We start from the raw sequence: 13,425 nt of genomic DNA, 5'->3' as shown, positions 1-13,425 counted from the left end.
AATTTGATTATGTTTCTTATTCTCAGGTGTTTATGCCAACCCAGTCTTCTTTCTCTAGTGTACTACTACAACTACTACTTTTAGTAATATACTACTACTATTACTATTACTATAATACGAGCCCAATTACTAATGCTACTAATACTAGTACTACTACTACTTCTGCTACTACTACACTAATACTTCTTCTAGTACGACTACTGCTACTATTGCTAGTAGCATTACTATTACTTATAGTATTATATTACCAACACTGATGATAATAATAATAATAATAATAATAATAATAATAATAATAAATGTACTGATAAGTTTCCAACAATGTAGTGCTTACTATCCCAATTGCCATTTGACATTGCATCGCAGTGTTAAAATAAGAAGTGTTGTGATTACCCAACTCAATGGCACTCTTTCAATCAACCTAGGAAAGATGAAAGATTGATTTACCATTTCCTGGATTCACACATGTGCCCTGCAGGTCAGTGACTGTGCGAATCACTATCAGTCATTGTGGCAGAATGCAAACCACATCCTCCTCCACTTAAAGGTCCATGTTTTTTTCCTCCATAATTCATAGACCTTTTCTTTGCTTTCGGGTTCAGACAAGTATTCTCCCATCCTTTAATTGATGATGCTCTGTGCTAGGCATCCTTTTGCAAAATGTGCCAAACACATTCAGTTTCACCAGTAACACATCTGTGTTGTATCGTTGTGCCTTGTAGTGCTATGCTTAGAGTAGGGCTGAATAGCCCTAAAATAATGTTTCTTGCATCAGTACTTTTTGTCTAAAGAATGTTTTCATCAAATATGACATTGCTTGGGTAACAATGGTTGCACACAGTTTAAACGTATTGTCAAGGTATTGTTTTGTTATCTCCTTTGTATCGACGCTTGGCCCAGCCAACTGAAAAATATTTTCATTCCATTTGTTTTGTGTGAATCTAATCTCTCAGGAAAGGGAGCGGCGCCCACCTGTCAGATGCACTGAACCGGATGTGTTTGAGCAGGTAACCGCTCCCCGCGGAGGTGACTAAGTGTTTTTGCACTGAAGAGCTCTTCCTGGTGGTTCAGATATATCCTTGGCCATGGCCTCGCTTCTGAGGTTCAACCCCCTCGAGAATGACAGCTAGAGATACCTGTGCTCTTTATTACAGAGAAACCGCTTCCAGTTTCTTGTATTCTTTCTTATTGGGAAAGTGGGTGTTCTCAAACTGGGTTCACTGTCGCAAGACTCAGTGATAAAGCCGGTGCCTGGTCAAACTCATGTTGCACCTTTTCGGAAACAGAATGGAAAAATAGACACGTTAGCTGATAACAAGCATTTGCTATGCACTTATCTTTGAAAAGGGTGAGGTGGCCCTAAAGATTTCAATCTTTGAAGCTAAACATGACTTGTTTCTGAGAGAAATAGATAAAGAGGAAAATGGACCTCATTCATTACTGTTTGAACTTAAGATGGAGGCTGTGTGCACATATTGTAGGTTTTTTCTGAGAGCTGGGACTTTGTAGCAGGATTCATTCGGAACAATTTGCTCCTTACAATTGTATTTTCAGTATTAAAGACAAGCCCAAACACTGTTCCATTTAATGAATCTGTGAATGCATTCTTTACAACTCTTCTTTGTGTGAAATTAGCATTCGAGGGAGAGAGATTCAAAATATCTATCTATCTATCTATCTATCTATCTATCTATCTATCTATCTATCTATCTATCTATCTATCTATCTATCTATCTATCTATCTATCTATCTATCTATCTATCTATCTATCTATCTATCTATCTATCTATCTAGTTATCTTCCTGTCTGTCTGTCTATCTATAATCTCCTATCTATCCCTAAGCATCCAGTTTTATAGTTATCTCTATGCCAGGCTCCTCCATAGTTTATAGTTGTTGGAACACATTTGAATAAAGGCAAAGTACCTCAATTAATTTCCAAAGTCACAATTTTAGTACATTCAATACCCACTTTCATTTTTGCTTCTTGGGCTAGAAATCTTGAAATTCAGCACACAGTGAAAAAATCACGAGTAGAATGGAAGCTTAGGATGAAATGTTTTAAAAAGCACTATATAAGGCACAATCATATTTGTGCAACTCCAATTAGGCATATCACATGCAGTTGGGAGGGTTTATTTGATAGAGGGTCCGGTTCATGCATTACAGAGTTCCTTCCAGGTCACAAATTTGCACCCAGTTATAGGTTTTCATCCACTAATGTATAAGAGAAAGACAGTGCCACTAGTCATGGTTATACTGACATGTGAATGTATATGATAAGCAACAGGTACTTTTATATTTCTAAAGAGGCATTGTTGTCTAATGCAATTAATTGAAGCAAGGTTTCTTTCTGTGGGCAGTTTGCTGCAGGTGAGAGATCACGCATCCTTACGTTGATCCAGCGTTTTCTGGGCTCACTTTCTTACCATTGGTCCTCAGGTGGACCTTTTATTTTCCACTTAAGAAGGGATGGAAGTTAACATCAATCAATTCCAGTTGACAGTGTACCCGTTTGGCTATACAATAAGGACCAGGAATCAGTAGCTTGAGAATATTAAGAATCAAGCTAAGATACAGAACTCTTAACACCATGCTGTAAAGATACAGATAAATAACGGGAAAGCACAACTTCCGGAAGAAATTGAGGCCAACCAATATTAGGCAAACAAGAAATTCTGTCACTGCAATACAAAAAGTTAACAAAAGAATTGTCTCATCTACACGTGGGTAAAGCTAAATCACCTAAAATAAAGGCCACGCTAAAAGGATGATTCTAAAGTCTAAAGGATCTTTAAAAAATCAGGAAGTTCCATAAAGGAAAATAGAACTAGGCAGGAAAATACGTAGTTTAGGTGTCAGCATTTCAGAAGCCCCGGATCTGGGAACAACATCGTCTTCTAACACACATGTCAGGTTGTAACACTGGTGAACAGGCCTTTCAGGTAATGATTTGGCTCTCTAAGTTTTTTCTTCAAGGTCTTCTTCTCATGCTCTTTCTCACTATCACTATTACAGTAATGTATCTATTCTTCAATAAACAATGCATGTGAATATCTGCAAGAAATATCATGATAGCAGAAAATGGAAACCAGTATTTTATGCAGCATGTTAATCAGTCCTAGTAAAGGCAAATTAAGTATTAACTCAGTGGGGGCTAGGCTGGAATGGCTGCGGAGAACCACGCCCCTGTGTAGGCACAGGTGACGCTGCCCCGCCCCCGGTAATAGAGTTTTGGCGTACCTGAGTGGGCCCGCTGCGGATAACTGAGGTCTTGCTGGCGGTCTTTCTCTCCCCTTCAAGGCCAGCGTTTTGCAACTGGCATTTGTGGCGGCTCTTCTTTTTTCTTGGATGGCATGATGCTATGCTTGGGGCCCCGAGGTGATCCCTGCTGAAGACACCGGGCAAGACAACAGAGGCTGCTTGGCAGAGGGGGTCAGAGTCCAGAGCAGGAGGTAGGAGAATTTTCTCCACGGCTTCCAAATGTAAACGGCCCCTTCTTTGACCTCTTGGATCTCAGTGCTCAGGAGCAGTATTTTCAGTAAGGAATAACAAGGGAAAAAAGCAAGCAACTAGTTAATCAAAGCTGTGCCCGGGACACTTGAAGCAGCTTGTGAGCAGTCTATGAGACGCAGAGACACTGAGACTATAATTTTCTATAGATAATATATCACTCTAAAATCTATTGGAGGGGTGAGCGAGCGCTCGAGAACTGGCTTGAAAAACGCACAGCTCTAGTGCCTTTTTTGGTGTCCTAAGTGAAACTATGCAAAATTTGCCCTAACTCAGAGGAAAGGAGAAAGGGAAAAACAAAAATAAGAGGGGGGAGAAAAAATAAAAAAAATAAAATGGGAAAGCATTTAAGACTAATGCTGTCGCCAAGGTTGACTCAGCGGCCGGGCTAAAAGCTAAAACCTGCTTAGCCCAGGCAAAGGCAATCTCTTCAGCGGCCAGAACTGAACTCAGATCAAATCGCCCTGGCCTTATCTCCAGCGTTGAGAGTTCAGAAGAAGAGCAGCCCGAGTCGCTGGTACAGTTAGAAGGGGGATGCCTGCCATACAAAACTAACAGATGGGTCGTTGAGTATAGCTAAGGAAAAAGAAGACAAACCTACATCTGGGGGTAACAAGGACGAGATGAAAAGCTCCAAGGATTTTCCTCTATTTTTTAAAAAAGCATCTCTGCCGCCCCCCCCAAAACCAATAGCAAAACCACAGGTAGAGCTAGAAGAAGCGCGAATTGGTTCTTTACAGGTGTCGTCTTCATCACCACGAGCCGGGGGGAGTAGGGTCACCTAGGGAGTAGTTCCATGACACCCATTAGGAAAGTAGGGAAGCTGAGATGTGGCTAGCGTGGCTAGTGGGGTTTTCCACATTTCAGGGGGGGTCCACTTTCCCAGAGGGCAGGTGGTGGGGTGCGTTCGGGGGTTACTTAGCAGCAAAAAGAGAAGTGACAAAGGAAACAATGAGAGGAGGAAACAAGATCTTTCATCTGATCAAATACCACGGCTAGTAAATGTAGTATTTTATCAGTAAACGTGAATGGCATGCTTAACAAACAGAAATATATTGGGCTTATAAGATGATAGGCTTCCTTTACACCCCAAGTTCTGCTTCTCCAAGAAACACACCTCAAGTCAAACTCACCTAACCTCTTTCTGCCGAGAACATTTTCTGATGCCTTTTTTGCGTCAGCTGGGCTAGCAATGAGAGGTGTAGCCATTTACTTTTCTAGAAATTTGTCTTGGGAATTTGGGCAAGTTCGGAGAGATCCCAATGGAAGATGGTTATGGGTAGTGGCGAAAATAAATGGGAGTATTTTGAACTTTGTGAACTATTATGGTCCGATTAGGGATGATGCTTCTGTGTTGGCTAAGATCAACAAGCTGCTAAGGGGTGCTCCTGGTCAGATCATTTTTGGGTGGGATTTTATTTATATCCAGGATCTAAAAAAAGATACCGTTAATACAAATAAAAAACAATTGAAACAAAACACAAAAAGTGTTTTTGAGTTTATAAAGCATGACTATCAGCTGATGGATCCATGGCGTAATGCCAACCCTGTTAAAAGCAGTTATACATGCCACTCTCACCAATACCAGAGGGCATCACGTATCGATTTTTTCTAACATCCAGGTTACTAATTATCTTAAAGGCAGATATCGGGGCTAATTCCTTCTCTGACCACTCATAGATGAAGCTCGACCTAGAAATTGATGAGGAGAGGAGGGAGAGATCCAGGTGGCAGATGGATGGTCTTCTTCTTCAAGATCAACAATGGGTCGAAGGTTTAAGTGTATGGATTCTTGAACATTTTAGGCTTAACAAGGGGACGGCAGAACCCTTCTCTGTATGGGGAGTTTCAAGGCTGCTGTGCGCAGACAAATTATCTCCTTCTCGGCCGCTCAGTCCAAAATGCGACGGGCTAAAATAGCTGAACTCCAGCAATTGCATCAGCTTGAAAATGCCAAAAAGGCGCTGAGGGAATTCTTATTAGAAGAAATTAGTAGTTCCCAAACTTACCAACAACGGGTATATGAAGAAAGCCAAATGGTGGACAAGTTGTTAGCTGGCTCCACTAAAACTAGACAGGAAGCGGCCCTAATCTCAGAGGTGGCTGATCCCAAGACGGGAGTTGTAGTGTCAAATAGCAAAGCGATTGCTCTGGCTTTCATGGAGCACTACCAACAGCTCTATACAACGGAATATCTAGTTGGGCAAGATGCTATACAGAACTATTTTGATGAAGTAAATCTTCCGAAACTGTCGATTTCCTTGTGAAACAGATAAAACTAGACATATTAATTTGCAGAAATTCTGGCAGCCTTAAAATCAACTGCTGGAGCTAAAGCTTATGGAGATGATGGGCTTGCCATAGAATTTTATAAGGTATTTGCAAAGGAGTTGACCCCACCCTTGACTAAGCTATTCAATCATATCAAAAATGGCAGTGCGGTGCCCTCGCCTCTTAAAGAGGTGATTGTTGGCAGCTTCGTGAAAAAGGGCAAGAATCCAAAGGATATCAATTCCTATAGACCCATTAGCCTTCTCAACTTAATGAAGACTTGGGTGCAGTGTTTTACACCCGTTGCACAGGAAATAATCCAAAAGGATCAATCTGGGTTCATAGAAGGGAGATCTATGTAATCAAATACTGAATTTTTAATACAAGCTCTTGACTACTGTAATACTAACTTAACCCTGGCTTTTATTATGATGGTCAACGCCGAAAAGGCGTTCGACCTGGTGAGTTGGAACACCCTTTTTCTGGCCTTGGCAGGTTTTGGAATTCCTCCTCAGGTTATTTTAATGCTTTGGAACATTTATCAGGGGGCTCAGGCTCAGGTGGTAACTAATGCAAATTGTGTGGGCACAGTAAAAATAAATTGGGGGACAAGACAAGGGTGTCTGCTTTCCCTATTACTATTCACGTTTTTCATTGAACCATTAGCCATCCGAATTCGAGAAAATCCGGCAATTAATGCTCCAATTCTGGGTATGTCCAAGCTAAAGCTATTCGTGGACGATATTATCCTATATCTCAGACTCGATAGCCAGAATTTGGAATTGGCCATAATGGAATTCAGCAAATTTGAATTAATTGGGGGCTATGAAATAAATCAAAGCAAAAAAGAAATTCTCGTTTTGAATTCTGACATGAATTTTCTTCCAGTCAATCTTAAGTACCAAGCCGCTAAGCCTGACCCAATACGCTATTTTGGGATCTACGTTTCCGATCAACACCAACAGCTATACAAGGTGATTAAGAAACTACTGGATAATTGGCTGCTACTACCTTTAACTTTGATAGGCCGAGTATCCCTTATCAAAATGTCCATACTTCCGTTACTTGTTTTTCTTTTTATAAATATACATATCAAAATCAACATTAATTATTTTAAGGAGTTGGAAACAATGTTTAGACAGTTTTTTCTTGGGGAAGAAGACATCAAGGGTTAAGCCTTCGTTACAATTAGCCATCGACCAGGGTGGATTGGCCTTAACTCATGTACATTCACACTATGAAGTAGCTTTTTTAGATTCAACAGCTCGTTTACTGGTTTCAAATCGTATAAAAGATCATTTTTTGGTGGATAAAATGGTGAGGGGAGCCGGTTCTCAGATTCCGATATTTTTAAAAACCTCTAAACTTCCCAAAAGGACAAGATTTATGACCTTGAAGGATTACTCTATTAGAATTCAATCCTTTTTTAAACATGCTGGTTCTTCCGGGTTCCACTATTTAAAATTAGAAGAATGAATTAATGAATATAAATTTTGTATAGCGCGAACTTAGCCCAGGGGCATCAAGGCACTACGGAAAGAGATCAAGGTAAGAGATGTCCAGGGATTTCAGGGCTTAGATGTTAGGACAAGTGAAAAGCCAGGACTTCAAGGCTTTGCGGAATAGGGAGTGAGTTTCCAGAGTGGCAATTGGGGAGGGAAGTGAATTCCATAAATTGACCCCTATCAGTAAGAAAGCCCTGCCCCCCACCTAGCTTTCCTGACCCTGGGAACAGTTACCACGTTCTTGCTTGCAGATCTCAAGTCCTTGCCGGGAAGATATCTTTGAAACATTTTGTTAATGCCTTCTGACCCCCTATTGTGGACAGCCTTGTGGACCAGGCATAAGGCTTTGAACATAATTCTACTCCCCAACGGGAGCCAGCGCAAGCTTCTGATGGTAGCTGTGACTGAATTTCTTGAGAGAAGCAAGGGATTCCAGGGCTGCCATCAAGCAGTTGGATAATTTGTCATACACAGCATTGACATCAGTGTGAAGGGGGCAGCAATAATTGCTGAGAGTATTGAAGAGATCCTCCTTACTAATCCGACTGAGGTTTCTCTTCAACTCCACCCTGTTCTTAAGCATAGGGTCATTGTTAGAAACTAACATTTCCAGGATAAAAGGGATGGCAAAATGGTCAGACCAGGAGAGTGGAATAGGATCCATGACCTCTATCCTAGGATCATTTGAAAAAATCCCATCCAAAATATGTGCTGCCGTATGCGTAGGGATCTTCACTAGCTGAGGGAAACCACAGGATTCCATAACTTCCAGGAAGGCCTGCGTTTCAGGGCAGAGGGTTTTCTCCAAGTGGAAATTGAAGTCATCCAGAAACGTAACCTTGGAGCTAGCTAGATAGGGCTCTATTCGGCTACTGAAGCTCTGGGGGAACTGAGCTCTTGGTCCAGGAGGCCAGTAGGTAACCACTCCAATGAAACTTTCAGTATGTGGCACCTTCAAAGAGAAATAAAGGGCCTAATAGGGATCTAAGGGAGAAGTGAGGGCCTCAGTAAAACAGGAGTAGGTGTCTTTATACATTACTCTAATCCCCCACGCAACTTCCCTTCCCTATCGAGTCTAGCAAAAAGATACCCACAGGGAGTGGCTTCCACTAAGTCAGGACCTGAGCAGTCTCTGGCCCAAGTTTCAGTGATGAAGACCCAATAGGGTTTACGAAGGGACACAAAGTCGTTAAATTCCGTAGCATGTTTGATAAGGGATCTGGCATTAAGGAGGTATCCCATGAAAGAGTGTTTCAGAGGCACGGGACTGGGCCAACAGCTATCCTCAAAGGGATAGTGGGCTGCACCCACCAAGAAAGATGCCTCACAGAATGTAAAAATGTCGACCTCCAAATCCAATCTAGCCACCTTAGAAACTGGAAGGGCTGTGGGTTAGAAGAGATAAGAGATTTCTTAATCCAGAACAGGGTAATCACCTGTCAAGAGGTCCTGATGAGGAGTAGGGACCGGAGGAAGCCAGTTTTTTTTCGAATATTTACAGATTTTATATTTTCTAAATAGACAAATATTCTCTTTTAGGGGTTGGGAACTGGTATAGTTTACTGCGCAATCATGGTCAACCCCTACTGGTCGAGAAACATTTAGAAAGGGTAACTTGGGAAACTCAATGTACCCTTTCTAGCCAAGAATGGCAAGTCATATGCCAGTTAGGGAGCAAGGCCTTGAGAGCAGCTAATTTTAAAAGAATGAACTTTCTTTTTATCCCGGTGGCTGGCATACTTTACACCCAAACCACTTAATAAAAAATATCCAGAAGTTTAAAACAGATACTTCCACTGCCAGGCAGAAGGTGAAGGGGCCTAGCTATATATCTTTTTAACGTTTCCTAGAGTAGGCCCTTTATGGGGTGAGATTTTCTCAGCTTTAAATCCGGCCATTAAGATGAGGGTACAGTTAGAGGCCGAGGTTGCCCTTTTCGGAATCAGTAAAGATAGGGCAAATCTGACAAAAGCAGAGGAATCTTTTCTTTCCATTTCCTCCTTAGTTGCTTGCTCTCTAATTCTTCAGAATTGGATGTCGACGGAAGCACCCACTTACGAGAAGTGGTTAAACAAAATGAAACGGACAAGGGCTTTTGAGGAAGCCTATGCGAGGTGGGTGCTTCCAAAATGTTCAATGAAACCTGGAAGTATTTAAGGAGTCTGGCAAATCAGACAAATTAGTAGTCTTATTCCGACAAGGAATTTAGATCCTTTTGAATTTTTAAGGTTGGCTGAATAGGGTGTATATGTTTAGGGGTTTGGAGGTTTACTTTCGGGTAGTTTCAGCACTTTAGCATTCTGGTACTTTACCACTCTAGCACTTTTATACTCTAACACTTTAAGTACTTCTGTACATATATTTCTAAAGCTGCTTTACTATTGTTATTTGTGTGAAAATGGATCTGTTCTCGAACCTTTGATGAAACATGCTTCCTGCACATACACTATGTTTTTAACTTATTGATTTTAGCCGTATTAGTTATATGCTGATCTATTGATGTTCCCCTGTGTTGCATTTCCTTTGTGATTGCCATGTTCTCGATGCTCTGCTCAATAAAAAATAAAAAATAAAAAATGTATTAACTCAGTGATGCATATTTAATATGCGTGTGCACTTTTAAACACAAATTAATAGAAATGGTCAGTACATTAGATTTATATTGCATATTGTGTACAGTAAAATCTTAAATGTATGTGTGCCAGTATGTGTAAGAACTACATTTTAAAGCAATAACTGAAACAATTGTGCACACATTACATAAACCTTTTATTGTTTCTAGAGTAATCACAATCTAAATATATGAGGATGGTTTATATTCAATTATATAAACAGTAAATGTAATTCAATGTATTAATGCACACATTATGTAAATGTAATTCATCTTTGTAGAGAGTGCATCTACTAACTAATGATGGTTTATAATTTTCTTGTTTGAAACAGTTAAACACAAAGGGACCGATTCACACAAGGAATCTGAGACAAAATCCTAACTTTACGATTTTCGGTAAACTGAGAAAAATCCTAACTTTACGACTTTCGGTATTCACAAAAGGCATTTAGTAGTAGTAAAGTTAGGAATCCTAACTTTACTACTACTAAATCCCTTTTGTGAATACCGAAAGTCATAAAGTTAGGATTTTTCTCAGTTTAGTAGTAGTAAAGTTAGGAATCCTAACTTTACTACTACTAAACGCCTTTTGTGAATACCGAAAGTCGTAAAGTAAGGATTTTGTCTCCGATTAATTTTGTGAATCGGGTCCAAAGTTTGGGTAAAGTCCCTATTCCTAAAGTGACTGAACATTAAAATTAATGTCAAGTGCAACACTTAATTTAATATTGTTAGACCATGATGTGTAAATGATGGGCAAAATTACGCTGCACCAAGGCAAAGGGATCAAGCCCATTTTAGTAGTGATCAGGGCTGGACAAGCCTTTTATTCCATCGGGTAGGACCCCAGTTGGCTCAAGCTCCTGGAGTCCGGTTTTTTGGACAGGTGGTCGCTACTGGTGCCGCTTGTTACTTTCCCCAGCTCCCCGATACCTACAGGTAAGAGAGGACACAAGGGATAAGTCACAGAAGAGTGAATGATAAAAGGTGCGGTACAATTCTCTTGTTTTTCACTATATGTTAAATTTGTAATACCATTCTCAATTTTCCGTGATTTGCTAATTTGTCTATTCCATACAGTTATATTGAAGGGTTGCATTGCACCCTGAAGCAAGCAATATTTATATTAATTATCGAACTGGATGAGGTACGTCTGGTCTTTCTAGTGTTGGTGCATGAGTGGATCCTAGGTATGAACAGATGATTTTTAATTTGGTTCCTTAGCAATACACGATGTGTATGTAGAATCTGTCTGCCCTTCACTAATCATTTGTGGGTGAAGGTATTTTAGTGCTTCATTCCTAACAACGTTATAAGGAGAAGATCCGCTGCTTAGCTCATTTATAAATCCATTGTTTTTTTTTAAAAAATTTTTTAACAATATTAAAGTGTTGAGATGCATTGTATATTGGATTTTAATTGTCTTGCGGAGCCTTTGGTAAAGACTTAGAATGAATTTAATTACAATGAAACTACACAATTAGTATATGGTGAACACTGACAGGAACAGTGGTGATTAACATGGACCTTCCACAAATGGAGTTCACACAGAAAAACATCACTTGCCTAAAGAAAGGTATTGGCCAATGGAAGCCCAGTGGCTATAGGGGCATAACTAAGCAATGCAGAAATTCTGACTAAAGATAAACTGGAGCCGTATTACAGAGAGTGCCAAGGGGGCGCAACAGACATGTGTGCCCTCTTTGGGCACCCCCGGGGCACTTTGGTATTACACAAAAGGGGCCTCAGAAGCTTGTATGCCCTCCTCTGTATTACCGATAGCGCCAGCGCTTTCTGCAGGGGGCATTCCTCCATTTGCATGGGGGAATCCTTTTGCCTCTGCGCCCGCACCATATTACAGACATAGGCACAGAGGCAAAGAGCGTATATCAGGAGACACACTGACAGTGAGCCACCTAAAAGGTGGCTCACTATCAGTGCGCCCCCTGAGAGCAGCCCTCTGCTGGGGCTAAAGGGAGTCCTATGGGTCCCCAGACATCCCCTTGCAGGCGGGTGCAGTCACTGACTGCACCCGCCTGCAAGGGGATCTCTAATCCCCCATGAAACATGGAGCGGCTGCTTCAAAGTCGCTCCATATTTCACTTGAATGCGTTGCACCCAGGGCAGCATGAGTTGGCCTTGGGGGCAGCATATTCTATGTAATAGGTCGCACATTCTCTGTTTGCACCTGGCACACTTGTTTTAAGGTGCGCTAGGTGCAAACAGGGAAAATGCACCCTAATACATAATATGGCCCCTAGTGTCTATTGGAGCATCATCTGAAGTGCCAACTCAAGTGGTACTAGCTGTTGGGTGACTATGAGGGCATCACTGGAGTCATTGTTATTTCCTCCACTGCCTGCCGAGGCCGTAGTACACATGGTGCCCTGGAGGTGCAACAGGCATGTGCGCCCACTTTGTGCCCCCAGGGTGCAGCCCACTATGTACTGTCAATAGCAGTGGTGTGCATGTAGCGTGAGCGATATTTTCAGATGGTATTCCCTCATTTGCATAGCCCCATACAAATTAAAAAATAACTGTGCCTCTGAGCCTGTACCGTATTAAAGATGAGGAAGCAGAGTCAAATATGCCCTTAGGCGGGGCACTGAAAGTGTGTCACAATGAGTTGGAGCACTGTCAGTGTGCCATCCAAAAGGCATCCCTGTGGACTGGGGTTAGTTCGGTCTCATGGACCCCCAGACATCTCACTGCAGGCAGGTGTAGTCACTTACTGCACTCACCTGCAGGGGGAACTCTAATCACTTGTTCAAATGCAGAGTGGTTGCTGCCTGCACAGAGAAACATAGAGCAGCATTGAAGCTCCTACTCCATATTTCACTGAGTGTGCAACCTCCAGTGATTCATTGTAATAGGGTGCACTCTCCTTGTTTGCTTCTGGCGCACCTGCTTAAAGGTGCACTGTGTTACAGCAAATAAATGATGGACGGAATGCTGACAATGCAAACATTCTCCCACAGTCAAAAGATCTGGGTTAAATCCATCGTTCTTTTGCCCACTACGCCACCCCAGTTTGGACCCAGCCATATGCAAATCAGTCTTGACCCTGTGCCCCATGGGAACAGTCCAGACCGAACTGCCAGGCCAGGTCCTCCCTGGACCGGAAACAAGCATCCTGGGACTGGTTTCAGGGTATGTCACCATTCTTCAGTCAGGCTAGCTTGAATCCAGTGGCACAGTGAGCAAGAGACCCACGTCTGGGCATATACATCCCACTTAGGGCGAAAAGTGTTACAGCAAACAAATGATGGACAGAATGCTGACAATGCAAACATTCTCCCCCTGTAAAAAGATCTGGTTAAATCCATTGTTCTTTTGCCCAAAACGCCACCCCAGTTTGGACCCAGCCATATGCAAATCAGTCTTGACCCTGTGCCCCATGGGAACAGTCCAGACCGAACTGCTTGGCAGTTCAGTCTTGACCCTGTTCCCATGAGGCACAGGGTCAAGACTGATTTGCATATGGCCATGTCTAAACTGGGGTGGCATGGTGAGCAAAAGAATGATG

The 13,425-nt window shown here is 41.8% G+C and overlaps 1 protein-coding gene across 1 annotated transcript in view; it reads left to right on the top strand.

Moving 5' to 3' along the window:
* Window positions 1–13,425, top strand: part of GRIK2 (glutamate ionotropic receptor kainate type subunit 2) — a 1,523,718-nt gene that overhangs the window by 599,644 nt on the left and 910,649 nt on the right. The window lies entirely within an intron of this gene.

The sequence above is a fragment of the Triturus cristatus genome, chromosome 6, assembly GCF_964204655.1.
Source record: "Triturus cristatus chromosome 6, aTriCri1.1, whole genome shotgun sequence".
Classification (NCBI taxonomy): domain Eukaryota; kingdom Metazoa; phylum Chordata; class Amphibia; order Caudata; family Salamandridae; genus Triturus; species Triturus cristatus.
The sequence above is the reverse complement of the archived record's forward strand: the minus strand, read 5'-3'. Positions and strand labels throughout refer to the sequence as shown.